The following is a 23,794-nucleotide window of genomic DNA, read 5'->3' as shown; positions in this document are numbered from 1 at the left end:
CCCTAACAAGGGGTAGGGGCACTCAGGGATGACCATGAAGGAGTGGGATACCTGGCCCACGCCAAGATCCGCTGTTCTTTGGGTCGTCCATGAATATTGTTTAGTGCCTGTGGCCCCCTGTACCCATGAGGTCTTATTTGTCAACTTCCCTTGAGGTTGTAGCAAGACAGAGTACTGTGCCCCAGTGTCTATTAGGAATTTAATCAGTTGCCCCTCGACTTGAAGGGTTACCCTGGGCTCAGGGAGGGGTGCTGAACGCCGACCCCCCTAGTCATCTAAATCTTTGACCTCCAAGATAGTAGCAAAGGCCTTTGGTCTTTTTGTTGGGGCAATCGTTTACCCAGTGGCCTTCTTCCTTGCAAAAAGTACACTGGTTTTTATTCAATTTGGGGCGTTCTCGATGGGGGCCGTCCTCCTTACCTGCTCCTGAAGCCAACTTCTTGAGACATCCGTTTTTCATGTGGGTCATCCGTGGTTGTGGCCAGCAGGATCTTACCCGGGTTCCGGGTCTGATGGTCACTTATCTTAGCCTGTTGTTCCTCCAGGAGCTCTCTGTTATTGTAGACTCTGTCTGCCACCACTATCAGATCCTGTAAGCTCTTTTCTCCTAGTCTTTCTATCCTCTGCAGTTTTGTTTTAATGTCCGGGAGCAGCTTGATTAACAAAGGCCATTAAGAATGGCAGCTTTGGGGGCGCCTGGGTGGCTCAGTGGGTTAAGCCGCTGCCTTCGGCTCAGGTCATGATCTCAGGGTCCTGGGATCGAGTCCCGCATGGGGCTCTCTGCTCAGCAGGGAGTCTGCTTCCTCCTCTCTCTCTCTGCCTGCCTCTCTGCCTACTTGTGATTTCTCTCTGTCAAATAAATAAATAAAATCTTTAAAAAAAAAAAGGAAAAAAAAAAAAAAAGAATGGCAGCTTTGGTCTCTGGGGCCTCTGGATTCATAGGGGTGTACTGTCTGAACGCCTCTATGATCCTTTCTAGAAATGCTGCCGGACTCTCATCTTTACCCTGTCTTACATCATATACCTTGGCCAGATTGGTAGCCTTGCATGCTGCAGCCTTGAGACCTGCCATTAGAGTCTGGCGGTAGACTCGGAGCCTCTCCTTACCTTCTGCCGAGTTGTAGTCCCAGGTGGGGCGAGACAAGGAGAAAGCTGCATTTATGAGGTCGCGGTTCTGGGTTGGCTGTCTGTCCTTACCCAGGACGGACTTCCGGGCTTCCACCTGGATTCGCTCTTTCCTCAGTGGTACAGAGAACCTGCAGGAGCTGCTGACAGTCATCCCAGGTGGGCTGATGAGTAAAAAGAACAGTATCCAAAAGATTGATAAGATCTTTTGGGTTATTGGAGAACTTTGCATACTGGGTTCTCCAGTTGTATAAATCACTAGTAGAAAATGGCGAAAATAACATCGGCTGTCCCCCCGTTTCATCGGGGGGATCCTGTGGCACAGAGGGGAAGGACAGTGGAATCGGCCAGTCCTAGGTTTGGGGTTGGGGCTGCCCGATGTCTACGTGTCCCTGCCACCGGCCCATGCATGGGGGCCCCTCCATCTGGGAGGGGGATTGGCACTCCCTCGGCAGCCCCTGATGCTTCTGCTGGAGGGACAGATGATGAGGGGAGGTGCTGGTAGGGTGGTGGGGAATCAGGTCCTCTGTGGGAGTACCCTGAAGGACTGGGTAAAGCGGAGTCTTTGGTTTGGACTCCACTTTCTTGTCAGACTCAGGAGTTGGGTTCCGTAGGGCTAGGATCTTGGATGTAGGTCCTGCTTTGGGAAGGAGAAAAGGTTTAAGCCAGGAGGGAGGGTTCCCAATCATGTCTTGCCAGACCAGGATATAAAGCACTTGGTCAGGGTGGCCGTTTGATTTTTTCTCTGAAGAGGATGGCCTTAACCGTAAGATAATAGGTAGCTGAAAAGTTCCCTCCCGGGGCCATCCAACATTAAAGGATGGCCATTTAAACATGCAGAAAGTCTGAAGCTTTCCCCTTCGTACATCCATGCTCAGGTTATGAGCTCTTTCCCTGACGTCCGAGAAGTGGTCAACCATCAGAGACAGACAGATTGTCTGCGTCTGTCCCATCACATCCTCAGTCCACAGCAAGACAATTACACTTACGACAACTAACAGGAACACACTCACACAGACAAATGATCTGGCGCGGTCGTGAAGACAAAACTGAAAGTAAGTTAAGGGAGAATCCAACGACCACAACGGCAGGTAGCTCTCCTCACAGATGAGGCCTTCGTCCACCAGGCGGGGGCAAGGGACGTCTCCCAAGACCCCCAGTCGATGGCCCACCAGCGCATCTGCTTAAGCCAATGTCGACCCAGATACAGGTTGAATTCCTACAGGTAAAAATGCAGATTGGAGTTCCCAAAGTATATGTGCAAATAGATAAAAATGAGTGCACTCACCAGCCAGCGCAGGACCCTCTGGGTCGGGGTCCTGGGGGTCTCTCAGATCTCGGTGGGACCTCAAAATGTAATGCCCAAGTTTTTGTGTCCAAGAGACCACCAAGGAGCCAACACTGATGCAATGACACGAGGATTTATTTGACAAGCTTAAGCTTGGGCCCAAGTATACCCAACGCAGCGAAGTAGAGACTTGGACCCCGAGTACGTTTAAGGCAGGGGTATCTATGTGTCATTACAAGAGGCTTGGGGTGGGGGTGGGGGTAGAGGGGAAATTTCAGACTTCCCTGCAGTAAGCTAATTAGCTGTTGCCAGGGTGTTGCAGGGTTGGGTATAGCGTTTTTTCCCGGAACTAAAGCAGGGTAAAGTTCAGCCCCTGGTCACCGGGGCCTGATATGGCTGCCGAAGCTAAGATGGCTGTACTTGTGCTAACGCTAAACTTGAGGTGGGATGGCCTTAATTTTCTCGGCCTCCACAAGAGGTGCACCCACTCTCTATTTTTCTCTTTCTCAAATCTTAGGAAAGAAAAAAAGAGAAGAGGGGCGCCTGGGTGGCTCAGTGGTTTAAGCCTCTGCCTTCGGCTCCGGTCATGATCTCAGGGTCCTGGGATCGAGCCCCACGTCGGGCTCTCTGCTCAGCGGGGAGCCTGCTTCCCCTCCTCTCTCTGCCTGCCCTTCTGCCTACTTGTGATCTCTCTCTGTCAAATAAATAAATAAAAATCTTAAAAAAAAGAAAGAAAAAAAGAGAAGAGAAGATAAAAAAGAAAATCCTTCTGGAAGCTTCTTTCATCTCTGCCCCTCCCAACTTAAAAGTATACCATCAATTGCTCCTCACAATCCCAGGGCAGCTCTTTCTGCCCCCACGCTTTAGTAAGTCCAACTTTTTTGTATCCAAAATGTCTCAAGAATTCTTTCCTGACCATTTGTTCCCAGGCCCCACCTCACACCAAATCTCGTAACTTAGCCCTTGGTTCAGCCGGCAGCTCCACGCTGGAATCCCCAGTTCCCACCCTCAGTTTGTGGGTTTAGTTCCCAGTCCCCAGATAGAGTCTGCTGACTTAATCCACGTTAGGCATTCCTGGTGGTACGCATGGCTTCTCTTGGCCAGGCCATAATGACATCTTTTGGTTATTGCTGGTGTATTAAGGTATATATTTGTCTCCTTTTACACCATCTTCTAGTACTCTTGCTTATTTCGTGCCTAAAAACTAAGATGCCAGTGATGAGGGAGCAGGAGGCTGGCTGAGGACAAAGCAAAAGCTGGCACCTTGCACCCCCTCTCCACCCGTTCCCCTCAGTAATATGTGTGACATTCCTTAGGCACCTCTGGCCTAGAAGAAAAACAACTAGTTAACTTGCAGAGATCAAGTCCTGCAAGACAGGAGTCTCCCTTGGTTTACCAGTGTCCTAGAGATTTACAATAAAGCAGCTAACAATAGCACAGTTTCCAGAGGCAAATAACTCAGTTCCTCAAGCCCTAAATAAAGTTAAATTTCTTCTAAACCCAAATCTCACTAACAAGGACACTTGATAGGAGAAAAGAGAAACTTTATCTCTAGATCTCCAAGATAGGGTCAAGAATCATTCCCAAGCATACGGCCCACTGATATACATCTAAAGGGTCTCACAACATCTAAAGGGTCTCACAAGAAGATTTTTACTACTAGTAATGAATAACCTTTCTCCCAACAATAGCTAGCCCCTCAAGGTCCTGGAGACCTTGCTTCCCAAATTCCTTAGAGACTAACATCACCCCCTTTTCCCTCACCTACCCAACTCCTGTGTGTATTACCAGCCACTCCTCAGGGTAAGGGTGCAGCATCTCTGTCTGCCCACAGGTCCTGTCCCCGTGCTCTAATAAACCACCTTTTTTCACCAAGACGTCTTATTTTTTTTATTTTTTAAGATTTTATTTATTTATTTGATAGACAGAGATCACAAGTAGGCAGAGAGGGAGCAGAGAGAGAGAGGAGGAAGCAGGCTCCCTGCTGAGCAGAGAGCCTGATGTGGAGCTTGATCCCAGGACCCTGAGATCATGACCTGAGCCGAAGGCAGTGGCTTAACCCACTGAGCCACCCAGGCGCCCCTCACCAAGACGTCTTAAGAGTTCTTTCTTAGCCCTCGCTACCAAATCTCACCTAGGTTCAAGAACTTCATCACCAGTGATGAGGGAGCACGAGGCTGGCTGAAGACAAAGCAAAAGCTGGCGCCTAGCACCCCCCACTCCATCCGCTCCCCCTCAGTCATATGTGTAGCATCCCTCAGGCAGCCCTGACTGCCATGAACAATAAGCAAATTGTTAACTTGCAGAGCTCACAATCCTGCCAGACAGGAGTCTCCCTTGGTTTACAAATGTCCTAAATCTCACTAACAAAGACGATAGATAGCAGGATTGTGACATCCCACCAAAAAGTCTCCCAACTATCTTAATGTTAATAGCTGGTCTAAAGACAACATTGATCAAGCCTCAAGGGCAAGGCCTCGGGTAGGCCCGGACATCCTGGCATCTTGTAAGCCCTCTTTAGCATATGAAAACTCCGTTGAAACCTCCCTTCCCCTTACCTTCCCCCAAACGCAGGGTACATAACCTGCCATCCCTCACAACCCGGGGCAGCAGCTCTTCCTGCCCACGGGTCCTGTTCCCCATGCTTTAATAAACCACCATTTTGCACCAAAGATGTCTCAAGAATTCTTTCTTGGTCATCGGCTCTGGACCTCAGCCCACCGAACCTCACCTAGGTTCTAGAACTTCATCAAGCAGGAGCTATGAATATCTACAGAAGGGGCAGAATTTTACAACCAACCACCTAGAATTACAAAAGCCACAGTGGGGAATATTCCAACGAGATAACATCACTTAAGAAGTGCACCTGAAAGCCAGGGTTCCCAAATTGAACTGTTTTAACTGGAAAGGAGAAACTTACAAAAAATGTTCAAAGTTCCAAAATAGTTTTATGGAAAGATTCACTGCAAAGGCTAAAGGAAGATTAATGGAAGAGATGCTTGAAATAAGACAAAACAATGATGTCATGCTTACTGCTTACTTTTCTCTTTTGGGAACTCATTCTACTCATCCTGAATTGCTTTTTCACTTAGAAAGGCTACACAGCCATAGGAAAAGGCTGCCAAGTTAATGGTCTTACAGACCCCCACCATATCTACCTTGAAAGGAGGGCCCTCACAGAGCCCCTGCCAGAGGTGATAAAACCAGGGCATTTTCTGATAAACTGCTACATTATTCCCTTTCATGGCCAAGGGGAACATCTGATAGATACCAGAGCCTGCAGAGATGGTCCTGGAAAAATTGGTAGAAGCCAGTGAAGGGTGAAAAAGGCCACCAGGTTCCGTTCTTCTGAATGTCTCTAGTGCCCAGGTAAGACAGAAAAAATAGTTGCACTTTGTCCTTCCTTTCCAAAAGCAACCCATTGTTTAGGGATTAGGGATCCTTGTCTTCTCAGGATCTCACTTTGCATAACTGAAAGCTTGGCTTTCCGCTTCCCTGAGACAAGCAAGTTGTTGGTTCTTTCTTTGGCGATCTTCAGGACTGACTTTGGGTTTAGGGAAGATAATATCCTTTGTACCCTCTTTGGGGCACCATCTTACACCCAAGGGGGGACGGTATTCACTACTGCCAGAAATATTTAAAAGTAAAACTATGTAGCCAGAGAAAAGAAACAAATTGAAGATAATGCTGGTGGATATACTGGATCGACCCAGGATGTCATTCAAATTACAACCCAACTCCCTGAGGAACCGATAACAATTATCCTGATTTTACAAATCTTTGGCGGGGGAGGGGGCCAGGGATCAGCTTTAAAGGCAGTGTGAAATTCACCTATCCCTTACCAATCCCGAAAGTTCCCTTTATCTAAAAAAGACTTGTAAACTATTGACCTAAGTTACATTTTTTTTTTTGTCCCTTAAACTTGTACACCTTCTCATTCTTTTGAAATGTAAACACAAGCCCACAATCATCTGAGACTTAAGGGGAGAGACGAGGAGGAGGAGGCCTTTTTAAAATACAATCTGCTAAAAGGGCACCTGTGTCCAAAGTCTAGCACAACCTCAGGTTGAACACCAGGTAAAATACAAATCTTAAAAATCTTCTCCACAAATATTAGAAATTATGAGGTCCTTTGCATCTGTTTTTGTGTGTATGTCCATATATATATATATATATATATATATATATATTGTGTAAATGAGAGATATTTTTCTACCTCCAGATGGTATTGCTAAAATTAATTTGTGGAAGAGCTCTGTGTAGCTGGTTTGAAGGCAAGCGCTGTTAAGGACTGGGCATTCTAAAACTCTCAGACAGAAACTAAGCCAAATGGTTTTCCAGTTCACACGATCTGGGAAAATATTCGATATAAAATCTAGTTGAAGGTTGATGGTTTGATTAAAACAGACATATCTTTAAAGTTAACATCAAATAGAAGACTTATTCTACATGAGTTTACCTAGCCGAATGAATTCATATTGTGTCTTATAAGATCTCCCAACAACAACAAAAAATAAGAGCTTTGGATAATGGCTAACTTTGGCTAATGTTTAATGAAGTCCACATGGGTAATCTAAACATAGTTATTAAGAACAAATAAATTAAATAAATGTAAACAAGATGAAAGTTTATTTAAACTTTTCAGTCGTATTTAGATCCACTTCAACTGTTTCCCCAAATCTTTCTCGTGACTTAAAACCTTCAAGTTTTTGCCAAGTTGAGTTTAAATGATGAGTTAAGTCAAATTCATTAAATGTCTAGATCATTTCCAAGTTAAGACAAAATACCACAACATTAAATACCAAATACGGGTTTGATGGAAGAAGGGTGTTGAGGTTCAAAGCCAATTGCCAAGGAAGAATTCTGTAGATGTCTTTGGTGCAAAAAGGTGGTTTTATTAAAGCGTGGGGGCCAGGACCTGAGGGCAGAAAGGGCTACACCGGGGTCCTGAGGAGCTACTCATTATATACTTTCAAGTTGGGAGGGATTAGGGATAGCGCAGATCTCTGGAATTTTGGAAGCAAGGTTTCTAGGACCTTTAGGGGGCTAGCTATTGTTAGGAAAAGGTCATTTTTTCTGTCTTATATAAAACCTTTGGCATGAGTGTGGAGGCCAAGAAAAACAAGGCTGTACCTACCTCGAGTCTAGCCCTGACATAAGTACAGACATCTTGGCAAAGCGGAGGCTGGCACCTTGCACCCCCTTCTCCACTGGCTCCCCTCCGCTTGGTAGTATGTGAGACTTTCCTCAGCCACCCCTGGCTGTCCTGGGGGAAAAGCAAATAGTTACCTTGCAGAGATCACAATCCTGCAAGACAGGAGTCTCCCTTGGTTTACCAATGTCCTAGAGATTTACAACCAAGAAGCTTTCTTAACAATAGCACATTTCCAGAGGCAAATAACTCAGTTCTTTAAGCCCTAAGGTCGCCCTCCCCACCATAAAACTGAAAGAGGCTGAGACAGAAGGAAATGTAAAATTTCTTCTAAACCTAAATCTCACTAACAAGGATACTTGATAGGAGAAATACGAAACTTTATCTCTAAACCTCCAAGATAGTGTCAGCGATCATTCCCAAGCACATGACCCACTGATATACATCTAAAGGGTCTCACAAGATTTTTATTATTGGTAATGAATAACCTTTTTTCCCAGACAACAGCTAGTCCCTCAAGGTCCTGGAGACCTCACTTCCAAAATTCCTTAGAGACTTACATCATCCATAATCCCCTTTGTCCTCACCCACTGCCCAGTCCACCCCTACTCTGCCTTTAAAAACTCTTGACTGTAATCTGGTTTGGGGTCCAAGGCCCTACTCCATTGTGTTGGGTATACTTGGGCCCAGGCTTAAGCTTGTCAAATAAACCCTCGTGTGACTGCATCGGTGCTTGGCTCCTTGGTGGTCTCTCGGACACATAAACTCGGGTGTAACAACGAGACCCTTCAGATATATATCGGTGGCTCATATGCTTGGGGACGGATTGCCAACATGTGTCTTGGGGTATAAATAAAAGTTGTTTCAAAAGGAATTTTTATATGTTAAAGGAGATTCATAGGATTGTTGGGGGTCAGGATAGTGTTAAGCTAAGATTGCCTTTTGCCCTTAGCAAGGGATTAGCACTGAGGCAGCTAAGTTCCTTGAGGAATGTTCTCTGCCTGTTTCAAGAATTTGTGAACAGGCTGTAAATATTGAGGAAATTCAAATTTTCTTTTGCCTTTGTTTCCCACGTCAAGGTTTATCTACTGTTGGCTTCTCATTATAAAAAACTAAAAGATAATTGAATGTGTTAATGCTGTATTAGAAAACTTAAAAAGGTATATGCTTCTAGAAACTACAGAATAAATTTATAAATTTACAAATCAAAAATGCTGGTATTGGGGTGCCTAGGTGGCTCACATGGTTGGGCATCTTCCTTTGGCTTGGGTCATGATCCTGGCGTCCTGGGATTGAGCCCCACATCGGGCCCCTGTTCAGTGGGGAGTCTGCTTCTCCCTCTCCCTCTGCCTCTCCCCCTGCTTGTGTTTTCTGTCTCTGTATCTCTGTCAAATGAATAAAAAAATACATCATAAAAAATCCTGGTATTACAGTTCATAATTAGTTATTACTTATTTTTCATGAAAACTTAAGATTTTTAAGAGTTAAAAATTCTAGTAAGTGTATTCAAGACTACTGGAAATAACAAGAAGAAACAAATCTATGCAAGGAAAGTAAGATGTATGTTTTTGGTAAGAAAAACTATGAGAAATAAAAACGAATTCTTGTGGAGGAAAAGAAAGTAATTTGGTCCTAAAGTGAGGTTGGTTCTTTAAAGAGAAAAAACTTAGAACAAAATCTAAATGCTTAAAAAAAAAAAAGAAAAGCTGTAAAGCTGTAGAAGGTTTGTGGAAAAAGAGTCTTGGGAAAGAAATTTCAATGTATCACTGGTGTTAATGCAAAAGGCTGCGACAAATCTACGAACACTGTGGCATATTCTGCTTCTGCAAAAATGCCCCCCCCCCCCAATGGCCATGCCATGGCCAGGCTTTTGACATGGCAAGTGTGTCTGCTCTTGAGTCAGAGAAATTAAGGTGAGTAAACAATGGTCATAAACAGACAGTTGGGGTAGGAGTACCTAAGGTTCTTCTTCCTGGCTCCCTGATAATTTCCATTTTTTGGTTTTTGCATTCCTTCACTCTCCATAGCGCACTTAAGATGATTCAAACTATGAGTAGACATCCTTGCGAAGACTTCTATAAAACAACAAAAACCATCTACCGCCAATGTCTGACTTGTCAGGTCCTTAATCCTGAAAAAAATTGTTTTTATTCCCACAGGGCTCAGACCTCCTCCCTCTGAATCCTTTAAACAACTACAGTAGGACTTCACTCAATGGCCTCTTGGTATAGATTATTATTTTTTTTAACAGGGGGGGAGTGAGTGTGTGGGAGGAAGACTGGGGGGTTAGACGGGAGGGGTTAGGGTAGAGGGGGAGAGAATCTTAGGCAGGCTCCACACCCAGCGTAGAGCCCGACATGGAGCGTGATCCCACGATCCTGAGATCATGACCTGAGTTGAAATCAAGAGTCAGATGCTCAACTGTTTCAATCACCCAGGTGCCCTTGGTATAGATTACTGAACAAGGACTCCGACAATTTTCATATTGACCTCAAATTTTCTAATTGATTAAGTTCTTCTGTCTAGCTTATGTCGTAACTCAGGGAAATGACCCTGAGGGCAAAGGATCCCCAGATGGGAACTAAGACTACCCCCTCAAGCAATGACTTTATCTTCACTACCCAACCCACCAACCTTTCTCCTGTATTTTTCTTTTTTTAAAGATTTCATTTATTTATTAGACTGACAGAGATCACAAATAGGCAGAGAGGCAGGCAGAGAATTTGAGAGGCAGGAAGGCAGGCAGAGAGGAGGAAGCAGGCTCCCTGCTGAGCAGAGAGCCCAACTCGGGGCTCGATCCCAAGACCTTGGGATCATGACCCGAGCCAAAGGCAGAGGCTTTAACCCACTGGACCACCCAGGTGCCCCTCTCCTGTATTTTTCTTACATAAACCTGGTAGTATTTTCTATCTGCTGTCTTCCAAGTGTTGGCCACACCGAAAGAAATCCCTTTCTTGTTTCGCCACCACTCGTTTCCTTGGCCTTTGCATTCTGTCCGTGGTGAGTGGTTGAACTGGTGTTTGGGACCCTTCCCCTGGAGCCAGATGCTCTTGTACCCCTATACCCCAGCTACGTTATCAGTATGTACTTGTTACTGTGTGTTTTCTAGATGGGTTAAAGCTTTCCCCTGCTATAAGGCTGATGATCCCCATAGTAGCAAAAAACTATTAAAAGGGCATTAATTTCTCACTTGGGGTAGAGCCCCATGACCTCCAGTGACTGAGCCACCCACTTCACTGGACAGATGGTATGAACTTCGAGGAAAAACTCTGTGAACTTCTTGGGATTCTATCAGTGTACAACTCTCTGACGATCCCCTGTTGTCTCAAGCTAGTATGACTGGCTACTTAAAGTCTCTAATGTCTTCTGCTCAAGTCCCTCATCAACAAGTTCCAAGGATCTTTCTGGTCACATTTTAGAGCCTGGTGACTGAGTATTCTGAAAAGGTCATCAGAAAAAGACTGCCCGTGAGCCTCACTGGAAAGGACTTTTACCAAGCACTCCTCACCACTTAATACTGCTGATATGCGGCTGTAAGCAAACGGCCCAGACAGAATTCCTGGGTGCCTGGGTGGCTCAGCTGGGTTAAGCGTCTGCCTTCAGCTCACGTTATGATCTCAGGGTCTTGGGATCAAGCCCCACGTGGGGCTCCCTGCTCAGCCAGGAGTCTGCTTCTCCTTCGCCCCCGCCCCATGCTCATGTTTTCTCTCTCTCATATAAATAAATCTTTAAAAAAAAAATTATTTTTGGTGCAAAAAGGTGCTGTTATTAAAGCACAGGGACAGGACCCATGGGCGGGAAGAACTGTCGTGGGACTGTGAGATATAACTGGTTACGTATTTATAGTTAGTGGGGGTTAGGGATGGCGTAAGTCTCTAAGGAATTTGGAAGCAAGATTCCTAGGACCTTGAGAGGCTCAGGGCTATTCAGATAAGGTTACTGGCTACTGTCTAGTAAAACAGTCATCAGATCCTTCAGATGTATGTCAGTGGGCCTTATGTTTGAAAGATGATTGATAACATGTATCTTGGTTGGGGGAATTGTTTATGATTATCAGAGGAAGGTAACACTAACGAGAGCAAAGCTGTAGTAGTAAAACATTAAAGGAAGTCCTTGAGGGAGCTATAGGAATGTTAAAATCTGTGTGTCTCAGGGATTTATCAGCAAGTTAATAAGGCTACATTTCTCTTGCCTTTGTTCTCATCACTGCTATAAAGTTAAAAGTTACTAAGCCTTGTGGGGGGTGGCGCCTGGGTGGCTCAGTGGGTTAAAGCCTGTCTTCAGCTCAGGTCATGATCCCAGGGTCTTGGGATGGAGCCCCGCATCGGGCTCTCTGCTTGGCAGGGAGCCTGCTTCCTCCTCTCTCCCCCTCTGCCTGCACCTCTGCCTACTTGTGATCTCTGCCAAATAAATAAAAAATAAATAAAATCTTAAAAAAAAAAAGTTACTAAGCCTTGGGTACACATCACACAGCTAAGTAAGTTTCCACTGGATACCCAGTCGTGTACAGATGGTGGGAGACTTCTAAATCAAATTCATGTAGCAGATGTCAAAGAATATGGCTTCTGCCCAAGATGACAGATCACATTTCATACTTTAAACATGGAACCTGGGTCTTCTCTTTCCTTTTTTCTGCCATTGATCTGAAAAGGCCTCATCTCTGGCTCCCAGGCCACTACCAAGAGGGGTATAACCGCTGGGATCTATAAATAATCTTTTAGGGGCACCTGGGTGGCTCGGGTGTTTAAGCATCTGCCTTTGGCTCTCAGGTCATGATCCTGGAGTCCTGTGATCGAGCCCTGCACAAGGCTCCCTGCTCAGAGGAGAGTCTGCTCCCTCTGCTCTTCACCCCACTCTTGCTCTCTTTCTCAAAAAAGTAAAATCTTTTAAAAGTCATCTTTTCTTTCAGCCTAAAAGAAAAATCCAACTGTACCTCTAACTTTTCCCAAGCAAAATAAGATATCTCATTGGTCACAAAGACCTAGTGGGAGACTTTCATGATTTAGGATTCACCCCTTTTGATGGGTCCCTACTTCCCTGGCTAGGGATAAACGTGAACAGGGCTAACTTCTTAATTCTTAAAATTATTGCAGAATCTGCCGCTAAAGCAACAGCTACCCAGTGAAGAGCCTTAGATTCTCTGGCCTAAGTTGTTCTGGATGATAGGCTAAACCCTTGGCTACCTTTTGGCGGAGCAGGGAGACGTCTGTGCTGTGTCCAACACCATTTCGTGGACCTGAATTAGCACTTCTGGGGGAAACGGAAAGTCAGTTACTTAAGATCACAAAACAAGCCACTTAGCTTAAAAAGACGACTTGTTCCTTGGGGTCCTTCTTTCACTTATTTCATTTTGATTGCTTTGGGTCTCGGGGACTACGGCTTCAAAGTGCCCTCCAAATATTGGGAATTAGCCTGCTCATCGTAATCACAATCCCCTCCCTGGTGTGCTGTGTTCTCTCCAAAGCTTTAAATGCATGTTCACAGTCACTAACCACCCAGCAAATGATCTCCTTGCTTGGAAGTGTCAGAAAAGGAACAAAGGGATGGCTGGCACGAAGAACGTACCCTGAAGTGCTACTACTGTAGGTATCACAGAGATGAAACAAAAACATCATGCATGACCTGTGGATAACACAAAAAGGAACAAAAGCTATGAGAACTTCATAAGGCAGTAGATGAGAGTGGTGCTGAAGACTCAAATTTTGATTGCATCTTTTGGTTAAGCTGAGAGTCTGATCAAAAGGGAGGAATTGTTAAGAAGAAAACCTAACACCCAAAATGACATCGCTTAAGTTAAGGGCGCAGGCTAGTAAACCAATACCTAACCAAACTGCAGTTTCAGCCCCCCAGGAATGTAACCTTTAACCAGGGAACATGGAATTTTCTAGTCAATACTAGGAAATTGACTGCTAGACTCCCTCCACTCCCCTTAGAAGGGCAACCCTACCTATACAGTCCATTCCCTGCTAATAAATTCCTTTCTTCTTTTTATCCCCTCTGTCTTTACTCTTTTTCTAAGTAAACTCTATGCACTCTAAACTCTATTTACTTTTGTAAGTAAACAGGGGCTCAAATTTAGGACCCCGAGATCAAGAGTTACATCATCTACAAACTGAGTCGGCCAGGCACCCCTCTTTCAGCCCTTAAAAATCTTTCCTTTGGGGGCACCTGGGTGGCTCAGTGGGTTAAAGCCTCTGCCTTCAGCTCAGGTCATGATCTCAGGGTCCTGGGATCGAGCCCCGCATCGGGCTCTCTGCTCAGCAGGGAGCCTGCTTCCTCCTCTCTCTCTGCCTGCCTCTCTGCCTACTTGTGATCTCTCTGTCTCTGTCAAGTAAATTAAAAAAAAAAAAAAAAAAAAAAAAAATCTTTCCTTTCTTTAGCTCAGCAGAATTCCCCTCTACTTGCTAGACAGAATGCTGTCTGATTCATGAATCAGTTAATAAAGCCAATTAAATTTTCACATTTACTTGACTGAATTTTCTTTTTTAACCTAATAGTTTTGCTTTTTCATCTGGTAAAGACTCATACTAAAGTGTACGTAGAGAAAACGGTAAGATGTCTTAGAATCTTTGTTTTTTTACTTTTTTAAGATTCTATTTAAAGACTTTAAATATTTTATTAAATATTAAATTTTAATTTTAAAGGTTTTTTTTTTTTTTTTTTTTTTTTTTTTTTGGTCAGAGAGAGAGAGAGAGACAGCACAAGCAGGGGGAGCAGCAAGGACAGGGAGAAGCAGGCTCCCACTGAGCAGGGAGCCCAAATTCGGGACTCAGTCCCAGGACCCTGGGGTCATGACCTGAGCCAAAAGCAGATGCTTCAGGGACTGAGCCACCCAGGTGTCCCTGCCTTAGAATATTTAAGTATGTTGGGAAGAAGAAAAGGGAGAAATTATAGGTAAAACAAGACCAACAATGTATTGATCTTTACTGAAACTGGGTGATGGGTATGTTATTTTCCCTAATATTATGTATAGTTAAACCTTTCCAGAATAAGAAGTTGATTTCTTCTTCTTTTTTTTTTTTTTTTAAATTTAAGGCTTTATTTATTTGACAGAGATCACAAGGAGGCAGAGAGGCCGGTGGGGCTGGGGGTATGGGGGTATGTGTGTGCGCGCGCCTGGTGGGGTGGTGGTGGGAAGCAGGCTCCCCGCTGAGCAGGAAGCCTGATGCAGGGCTGGATCCCAGGACCCTGAGATCATGACCTGAGCCAACCAGTCGCCCCAAGAAGTTCATTTCTTCAAGCCAAATGGAAGTTCTTGAAAACAATAAAAAGCTGGGCAAGGATGGCACTCACTTCGTAGCTAGAACATCTTTAAGTTCTTGAATGGGAAAGACAGAACGATGGAAAAACTTTAGAATCTGGTAGAAAGTGTATCATTAATAAGTTAAAAATTCGAGGGTACCCACTGAAAGGGCAGAAATATAATCCAAATCATCACAGAAAAATAATGATATAAAAACTTTATCCAACATAGAGCACAAATGAAAAAAAAATCGCTAAAGGATGGCAAAGGCAAATTTGTATCTCTTCTTTTGCTTTATTGAAGCTACAGAGCAAAACAAAAGAAAAAAAAGGGGGAAAATGTACAATTAAAAAAGAGAAATGATCATGTGATCCAGCCCACCCCAAACTTGGGAGTGAATTTGCAACATACTACAGATGTTTGTCAAGAACTGCTTGTAATTGGGCGCCTGGGTGGCTCAGTGGGTTAAGCCGCTGCCTTCGGCTCAGGTCATGATCTCAGGGTCCTGGGATCGAGTCCCACATGGGGCTCTCTGCTCAGCGGGAAGCCTGCTTCCTCCTCTCTCTCTCTGCCTGCCTCTCTGCCTACTTGTGATCTCTCTCTGTCAAATAAATAAATAAAATCTTAAAAAAAAAAAAGAACTGCTCGTAATTATGAATTTTTAATGAAAATCCAGACTCTCATTTGCTTAATTCTTTAAAATGTCTTTGTATTCATTAGTCAACACCACCTGACTGTGCAGATCTTAATATATTTTTAATCAGAAATCTATCAGCAAAACACCAAAGACGGACACAGAGACAGAGAGATCAAGAAAAGCATGTGAGGAAATAAAGGCCTTAAACGACACACTGGACCAGATGGACATCACAGATATATTCAGAATATTTCATCCCAAAGCAACAGAATACACATTCTTCTCTAGTGCACATGGAACATTCTCCAGAATAGATCACATCCTCGGTCCTAAATCAGGACTCAACCGGTATCAAAAGATTGGGATCATTCCCTGCATATTTTCAGACCACAATGCTCTAAAGCTAGAACTCAACCACAAAAGGAAGTTTGGAAAGAACCCAAATACATGGAGACTAAACAGTATCCTTCTAAAGAATGAATGGGTCAACTGGGAAATTAAAGAAGAATTGAAAAAAATCATGGAAACAAATGATAATGAAAATACTACGGTTCAAAATCTCTGGGACACAACAAAGGCAGTCCTGAGAGGAAAATATATAGCGGTACAAGCCTTTCTCAAGAAACAAGAAAGGTCTCAGGTACACAACCTAACCCTACACCTAAAGGAGCTGGAGAAAGAACAAGAAAGAAACCCTAAGCCCAGAAGGAGAAGAGAAATCATAAAGATCAGAGCAGAAATCAATGAAATAGAAACCAAAAAAACAATAGAACAAATCAACGAAACTAGGAGCTGGTTCTTTGAAAGAATTAATAAAATTGATAAACCCCTGGCCCGACTTATCAAAAAGAAAAGAGAAAGGACCCAAATAAATAAAATCATGAATGAAAGAGGAGAGATCACAACTAACACCAAAGAAATACAAACTATTATAAGAACATACTATGAGCAACTCTACGGCAATAAATTTGACAATCTGGAAGAAATGGATGCATTCCTAGAAACATATAAACTACCACAACTGAACCCGGAAGAAATAGAAAGCCTGAACAGACCCATAACCAGTAAGGAGATTGAAACAGTCATTAAAAATCTCCAAACAAACAAAAGCCCAGGGCCAGACGGCTTCCCGGGGGAATTCTACCAAACATTTAAAGAAGAACTAATTCCTATTCTCCTGAAACTGTTTCAAAAAATAGAAATGGAAGGAAAACTTCCAAACTCATTTTATGAGGCCAGCATCACCTTGATCCCAAAACCAGACAAGGATCCCACCAAAAAAGAGAGCTATAGACCGATATCCTTGATGAACACAGATGTGAAAATACTCAACAAAATACTAGCCAATAGGATTCAACAGTACATTAAAAAGATTATTCACCACGACCAAGTGGGATTTATTCCAGGGCTGCAAGGTTGGTTCAACATCCGCAAATCAGTCAATGTGATACAACACATCAATAAAAGAAAGAACAAGAACCATATGATACTCTCAATAGATGCTGAAAAAGCATTTGACAAAGTACAACATCCCTTCCTGATCAAAACTCTTCAAAGTGTAGGGATAGAGGGCACATACCTCAATATCATCAAAGCCATCTATGAAAAACCCACCGCAAATATCATTCTCAATGGAGAAAAACTGAAAGCTTTTCCGCTAAGGTCAGGAACACGGCAGGGATGTCCATTATCACCACTGCTATTCAACATCATACTAGAGGTCCTAGCCTCAGCAATCAGACAACAAAAGGAAATTAAAGGCATCCAAATCGGCAAAGAAGAAGTCAAATTATCACTCTTCGCAGATGATATGATACTCTATGTGGAAAACCCAAAAGACTCCACTCCAAAACTGCTAGAACTTATACAGGAATTCAGTAAAGTGTCAGGATATAAAATCAATGCACAGAAATCAGTTGCATTTCTCTACACCAACAGCAAGACAGAAGAAAGAGATATTAAGGAGTCAATCCCATTTACAATTGCATCCAAAACCATAAGATACCTAGGAATAAACCTAACCAAAGAGACACAGAATCTATACTCAGAAAACTATAAAGTACTCATGAAAGAAATTGAGGATGACACAAAGAAATGGAAAAATGTTCCATGCTCCTGGATTGGAAGAATAAATATTGTGAAAATGTCTATGCTACCTAAAGCAATCTACACATTTAATGCAATTCCTATCAAAGTACCATCCATCTTTTTCAAAGAAATGGAACAAATAATGCTAAAATTTATATGGAACCAGAAAAGACCTCGAATAGCCAAAGGGATATTGAAAAAGAAAGCCAACGTCGGTGGCATCACAATTCCGGACTTCAAGCTCTATTACAAAGCTGTCATCATCAAGACAGCATGGTACTGGCACAAAAACAGACCCATAGATCAATGGAACAGAATAGAGAGCCCAGAAATAGACCCTCAAATCTATGGTCAACTAATCTTCGACAAAGCAGGAAAGAATGTCCAATGGAAAAAAGACAGCCTTTTCAATAAATGGTGCTGGGAAAATTGGACAGCCACATGCAGAAAAATGAAATTGGACCATTTCCTTACACCACACACAAAAATAGACTCAAAATGGATGAAGGACCTCAATGTACGAAAGGAATCCATCAAAATCCTTGAGGAGAACACGGGCAGCAACCTCTTCGACCTCTGCCGCAGCAACATCTTCCTAGGAACAACGCAAAAGGCAAGGGAAGCAAGGGAAAAAATGAACTACTGGGATTTCATCAAGATCAAAAAGCTTTTGCACAGCAAAGGAAACAGTTAACAAAATCAAAAGACAACTGACAGAATGGGAGAAGATATTTGCAAACGACATATCAGATAAAGGACTAGTGTCCAGAATCTATAAAGAACTTAGCAAACTCAACACCCAAAGAACAAATAATCCAATCAAGAAATGGGCAGAGGACATGAACAGACATTTCTGCAAAGAAGACATCCAGATGGCGAACAGACACATGAAAAAGTGCTCCATATCACTCGGCATCAGGGAAATACAAATCAAAACCACAATGAGGTATCACCTCACACCAGTCAGAATGGCTAAAATCAACAAGTCAGGAAATGACAGATGCTGGCGAGGATGCGGAGAAAGGGGAACCCTCCTACACTGTTGGTGGGAATGCAAGCTGGTGCAGCCACTCTGGAAAACAGCATGGAGGTTCCTCAAAATGTTGAAAATAGAACTGCCCTATGACCCAGCAATTGCACTACTGGGTATTTACCCTAAAGATACAAATGTAGTGATCCAAAGGGGCACATGCACCCGAATGTTTATAGCAGCAATGTCCACAATAGCCAAACTATGAAAAGAACCTAGATGTCCATCAACAGATGAATGGATCAAGAAGATGTGGTATATATACACAATGGAATACTATGCAGCCATCAAAAGAAATGAAATCTTGCCATTTGCGACAACATGGATGGAACTAGAGCGTATCATGCTTAGCGAAATAAGTCAAGCAGAGAAAGACAACTATCATATGATCTCCCTGATATGAGGAAGTGGTGATGCAACATGGAGGCTTAAGTGGGTAGAAGAAGAATAAATGAAACAAGATGGGATTGGGAGGGAGACAAACCATAAGCGATTCTTAATCTCACAAAACAAACTGAGGGTTGCCGGGGGGAGGGGGTTTGGGAGAAGGGGGTGGGATTATGGACATTGGGGAGGGTATGTGATTTGGTGAGTGCTGTGAAGTGTGTAAACCTGGTGATTCACAGACCTGTACCCCTGGGGATAAAAATATATGTTTATAAAAAATAAAAAATAAAAAAATAAAAATAAAAAAAAAAAGAAAAGCATGTGAGAGTTCATGCCCCTACAAGCACTATTTAAAACAAACCACGGGGGGTTTGGGTGGCTCAGCCCGCTAAGCATCTGACTCTTGGCTCTGGTTCAGGCCATGATCTCAGGGCCACGGGATCAGGCCCCACATCAAGCCTGCAAGGGTCCTACACTGGCCTGCATCAGGCTCCACTCAGTGCCAAGTCAGCTTGAGATTCTTTACCCTTCACTCTCTCTCCACCCCCTGCTCTCTCTCAAACAAATAAATAAATAAATTCTTAAAAAATAAAAAATGCACACTCTACTTGACGTATCTGTTAGGACATCCAATGTAATCATTCACCAGCAAGAAAATTCCACAAGTGAACAAAGAAAACACAGGGTCCCAGGATGGCCCCAGGAGGCAACAAGGCTGCCACAAGGGTTGGAGAGCAGCTTACACGTGTGGCACTGGCTGACTCCATGCCAGGCACCCTCTGTGCCCTTCACTTAGCTCGTTTCATCCTCACAACGTCAGGATGGTAGTACTATCATCATTCCCGTTTTATAGACGTAATCTTTTAAAACAGAGTAGTTAAGTGATTTTCCCAAGGTCACACAGCCGATAAATGGCAGAGCCAGCTCTCAAACACTCTGGGCTCTGGCTCCAGAAGCCCAGTTCAATGCCCCTGAAAAGGACAGGAGGCAAGAGAGCAGAAAGGAAAGATACATGGGGCTCCTCTGAGGGCTGAGTGGCTCTGGCAATACTGTCAGGTCTCTGCTGATTGCTCGACGGCCATTCTTCTCATTTCCAGCACCTAGCCTGGCCCCCACCATGCTCTCAAACCAGTATTTCTAGTGCTTTCTGAAGAGAAACATCAAGTTTCATATAAGAGAAAGATAAAGCATGCTGCCAGCTTCAAGGGGCTTCTCACCCAAGCAAGAGACAAGGCAGTAAACTGTTTCCAGAATCCATTAAGAAACCAGGTCCTGAGCCCAACACAGGCAGATGGGAAACCGGAGAATTGGGGCAGGGTACTGAAGGTGAGTTCTGGGTCAAGACAGCTAGCTTCACAGAGAGGCATCCAGAGCCAGAGTTCAAGTCTTTGGAGGACTTGAACTCAAAGCTGCCAGCTGGCCTCCTGGTGTGGCTCTGTGTGGGGCCCCAAGCCCAGTTCTCCTCGGGCTCCTCCTCACCACTCAGTTTCCTTCTGGGTCAGCATGCCTGCTGCGAGGAGAGGCAGCGTGTCTACGATACAGGGAAGGCCCTCCCGAAGTCACCAAGCCTCCTGCAGTCTAGGGACAGCCCTCGGCAATCTCCACCGCCTCCCCCCCCACCCCGCTCTTTCTCAACAACAGCCGCATCGCGTCCACCCAAGCTGCCTGGACTGACGACTGCTGTGACAAGCCAGAGGCCCCAGAAAGTCAAGTGGCCAGAACATTCCCAAGAACAGCCTTGTCCCCTTCTCACTCTGGGCAGCTTTCCACCAGGCCCCCGTTCAACCTGCGCCTAACCCCTACAGGGCCCAGCTCACCAGGGAAGGGGACAGGCCAGTAGGACAGATGCCTGCTCAGGGCCAGGAGGCCTGATGTACATTTAACCCAGGTTTCACAGACAATGGACCTGCCTGGGAAGATTCTGCAAAGGCAGGTGCCTTGCCTTACCTCACACTTCCAGGTAATGATGGAGCCAGAGCTTGGATGCCTGGTCTCCTGACCACATGGGGCCATGCCAGCCCATCCCGGTACACTTGGAAAGGTGGCCCACTGCAACTGCCTCTCAGAACAATGTATTAACTTAAAATATAAACCCTGGATGATTTTACTAGTTACCAAGCACATTCAGATACGGCCTTAAGAAAAACATGTACTAGCAACAGGTCTTTGGGGGAAAGGACGATACACAACCTTGAGGCTGAGCATGAGCAGCTGGGATTGCCCCGCCAGTTCAGGGGTGGGGGTGGGGGGGGGGAAGCAGAGCAGCTGGGAAAGCCGGCCCTGAGGGCGGAACACCGCCAGCTTCCTTTTTCCTTTTCCGTTGTCTCTCCTTTCTCCTCCCCAAAGCGCCTGCTGTTAGTTAGTTAGGAGTCCTCTGAAATGTGCTTGGTTAACTATCAACTTTACCCTGCTTCTTGTTTGTCCACAAGACATGTGACTAACGTTTGACCTTCACCTCTTCCTGGGTTATTGTTCCTATCTAATAAAGTGAGACTGTGGAGTTGCTCGGGCAGCGGTCTTTTCCACTGTTGTCCCCTGCTCCCCTTCTCTTGCAGCGGACTGGTTTGTGCCTCATTCTTCTCCCGCTTCCACTGTTGCCCCCACAGCTGCCCCCACGGTTGCCCGAGTGAGAATATGAGCAGCTCCAACCACCCACCCACCCCAGTGACAACCAACATGCACCTCTGCCCCCAGAACAACATAAAAGCCAGGCTGGGGCCACACACGTCTGTACTTGGCACCGAAAGGGGAGATCCCTACCTACATCAATGTAAGAAGGAAGCAGGTCCCCCCACTCTCCCCGCTTATGTTCCCTCTCTTGCTGTCTCTCAAATAAATACAATTTGACTTAACTATCTCTATTTAGTGGTTTCTTTATCTGTGACCTGGGGATAGGTTAATACTTTGGGCCTCGGTTAGCAATGGACACTGAATGATGAGAAACCCACATAACACATCTAGCACACTGCATTGCACATTAGGACTGGTCAAGATGGGACACCACCACCCCCCACAGCCCCCTCAGCTCTGTGATGTGCAGGTGAGGTATCTGGGAGCTCCAGCTCTGAAAGAGCCAGATCAAAGGCTTTACTGACCTCCTCTGGCTAAGGACCCAGAGTCCAAAGCCACAAAATCACAGGTCTGGCTGCTAGCCCTAGATCTTGCCAACTTTCCTCCACCATTCCAAATAAATTCTAGACAGAAGTAGAAGGGGCCATTGCACCCTGCCTGCCCAGCCTCTACCCTATGAGGGAGGGGAAGGATGTCACAGGGTTAACTTAGTGGTCATGGTCCTGGCTAAGCATGGGAACAAGCTGTCCCCGCAGAAGCTGGCTCTGAGGACCCTCAGCCTGTTTCTCACCTGGCACTGGGAAAAGTTGATCCACAGACAGAGCTGCCCTCAGAAATACAACTTCTGCCCACCTCTCAGGTCTAAGGTTACCAGCTCTCCCTCTAAGACCTCCTGCCATAGCATCCCTGTGTTCTATGATCCTCTTCTCTCACCTCAAAGTTTTATTGCTTTTTGATTCAGTCCCTCAAGTCCCCCCAGATACTAGTTGGCCAACTGAACTGAATGCTACTGAGCAAATCAGGAATTACGGCTTGGCCAGGTATGCTTTAAGACTAGCCTCTGCAGCTCCATGCCTGGGGGGTGGGGGGATGCCAGCAGTTGCATGGCAACCGTGCCCACTGGCCAGGGATAGACCTCAGGGCACTGGAGCTGCCTTTAGTCCAGATGTCCCCAATACAAGTATGAGTTATGGCACTGGGTTCCTGGTTTGTTCTTGGTCCCCCATTCACAGGGTGACCTCAGTCAACTGACTCCCCATCTTGGAACTATGGACTATGACACTGATTCACTCTAAAGTTCTGACTCTCTCTCCTACTTTTTGGTGGTTCTACCCCTAAATCTACCCAATCATCCTTCCACCATCACCACTGCCATCTTCATTATGGCCACCACCATCATCACCACCTCTGCCACGACTCCAACTATCATCATTAGCACCATTATCACCATCCCCACTACAACACCCATCACCACCATCACCAGTCACCAGCAATACCACAATAACTACCACCAATCACTACCAATACTATCCTCACCATCACTACCACCATCCCCCACTACCAACTCTACCACCACCACCCAGTTGTGGTAAACTCAGTTTGCAGACTACACCCCGGCAGCAAGGAAGGAAAGAGGCTGTGAGGCAGAGCCAGCTCCTGGCCAAATGATAACGCTTTCTATCAGTGTTATCAATTCACCCACTTCTCCACCCTACCCCCTTACACACCTAGACCCTCCCCTCCAAAGTTACCCTGTCCACTTTCTCTGTCTTCAGTCACTGACCCTCTATAGCGCCAAAGCGTATTTGCATATAAAGCATATGCTTTAGCTGTGCCATCAATGACTTCGATTCCCTTCAAGGATTTCAGGAATTAGAAAAGGTCTTTTTGATCAAGGACTACATGCCATGTCCAGTAAGACTCTGGGATGAGGATTGCCTTGATGCCATGAAGACTAGTTACAGCGATGAAAGAGATAACCCACAGAGGGTCTAGGGATTCAGAGGAATATGGTACCAAAATACCATACAGATCCCACAGGGTATCCCTGACACCACAGAAGTGACCGTAACCTGAGACTCAATTCCTGTAGGCTCCCAAACTCCACGGGCTAGTTCCATGGCTCATCTTATAACATTCTGCATGGTGGCCATGTGTGGCTGGGGCTGCATCTTTGAACATATCTAGAGGGCTCTGTACAGACGGGCAGGACTCCACCCTGCGCCACCAGCCCCATCTGCTGAGGCCAGAGTGCAGCTGGACAGGGATGAGGG

The 23,794-nt window shown here is 45.0% G+C and overlaps 1 long non-coding RNA gene across 1 annotated transcript in view; it reads right to left on the bottom strand.

The window, feature by feature from the left end:
• The window catches only part of LOC123388998, a 30,438-nt gene that overhangs the window by 5,444 nt on the left and 1,200 nt on the right, over positions 1-23,794 (bottom strand). Inside the window, exon 2 of the long non-coding RNA XR_006603520.1 lies at positions 1,198-1,289. This is a non-coding gene — a long non-coding RNA (uncharacterized LOC123388998). The remainder of the gene's footprint in view (positions 1-1,197; positions 1,290-23,794) is intronic.

The sequence above is a fragment of the Mustela putorius genome, unplaced genomic scaffold, assembly GCF_011764305.1.
Source record: "Mustela putorius furo isolate JIRA1106 unplaced genomic scaffold, ASM1176430v1.1 tig00003937_pilon_pilon_pilon, whole genome shotgun sequence".
Classification (NCBI taxonomy): Eukaryota; Metazoa; Chordata; class Mammalia; order Carnivora; family Mustelidae; genus Mustela; species Mustela putorius.
The sequence above is the reverse complement of the archived record's forward strand: the minus strand, read 5'-3'. Positions and strand labels throughout refer to the sequence as shown.